We start from the raw sequence: 1419 nt of genomic DNA, 5'->3' as shown, positions 1-1419 counted from the left end.
TTTTTTTTTTTTTTTTTTTTTTTTTTTTTTATATAGCCCAGACCCTTATGCCCACCGCTGCACCACTTAGAGAGGGTTTGAGGCTCTCACATTGATGCCCTACATACATGCCTGTGGGCCAACATGATAAAGGCAATTTCTCCTTTGACTTCTCTCTTCCCAAACTTGTCTCAGTTTGTCTCAAAACTGAGTGTGGCTATGCGTCTCTTTTGCTGAAGACTTCGTTTAATTCAATCACCTTGCCCAAAAATTAGAATCAATTAATTGTCTGTCCTTGATACCTCACTACTGTGTGGATGTGCCAGAAAGGTCCAGAATGGGAGAGAGAGAAGGTGGCTCAGAAGCTCATGTTGATGTCATTGAAAATGACTGGGACATTGGTCTTGGACTTCTAGCCCCCAAACCGCTGGAGAAATCTCGCTCTCTTGTTCAAGCTACCATTATTTTGTTCTATTAGTCGGAGGCTAATACTCTGCATCTCCCTTAGTCAGCATTTCCTTTAGACCGAGTAAGAGCAGGACATTTTCCTTTGCTTGCTTTGCATACAGTGAAAGGAGAAAGGACACTGTCTAAAACCGGTGCACTTCAGGATAAAATAGTGAAGAGTGTGGTGGTTTGAATAAGAATGGCTCCCAAAGGCTCACTATTTGAATGCTTAGTCATAGGGAGTGGCAATGCTTAGAGGGATTAGGGGGTGTGGTCTGGATGGAGTAGGTGTGGCCTGGTTGGCCAGGGGCTCTTGCTGCCTGGGGATCTGGATGTAGATCTCTCAGTTATTTCTCCAGTTCTGTGTCTGCCTGTGTGGCACTGTGCTCTGGGCTATGTGACAATGGCTTAAACCTTGGAAACTGTAGGAAATCCCCAATTAATCTTTTCCTTTCTAAGAGCTGTCCTGGTCACGTGGTCACGGTGTCTTTTCATAGCACTAGACCACTGACCAAGACAAGGGGCCTGGCAGATGTCATTCATAATTTATTCCACAAACAAATTTTGAGGGCTTCCTTTGTGTCTGGTACTGATCCAGGTGTCGGATATTGCAGTAGACAGACAACTTATCGCCCACTTTCAAGAAGGTTTTGTTCTGCTTTATTGTCTACTGTGGCCAAAGAGAGCATGCCTGTTAGCACAGGCACAAAATAAAAGTAGTTCTTGGCCCGGTGGGCACAGGTCTGTAACCCCAGCTACTCAGAGCAGCGAAGACAGCCAGACTGCAAAATTAAAGCTTGCCTGAGCTAAAATGTTCATTTCCAGTTTAGATACCTTAGCGTGATCCTGTCCCCAAATACAAGTTAAAACAACAGACAAACAAAAAATCCTGGAGTATGGATATAGCTGATTGATGGAGTGCTTATTTAGCCCGAGCAAAGCCTTAGGTTCAAACCCTGTTGGAGGGAGGGAGGGAGGGAGGGAGGGAGGGAG

Source organism: Mus pahari, chromosome 5, assembly GCF_900095145.1.
Source record: "Mus pahari chromosome 5, PAHARI_EIJ_v1.1, whole genome shotgun sequence".
Classification (NCBI taxonomy): domain Eukaryota; kingdom Metazoa; phylum Chordata; class Mammalia; order Rodentia; family Muridae; genus Mus; species Mus pahari.
This window is presented reverse-complemented; position numbering follows the sequence as displayed.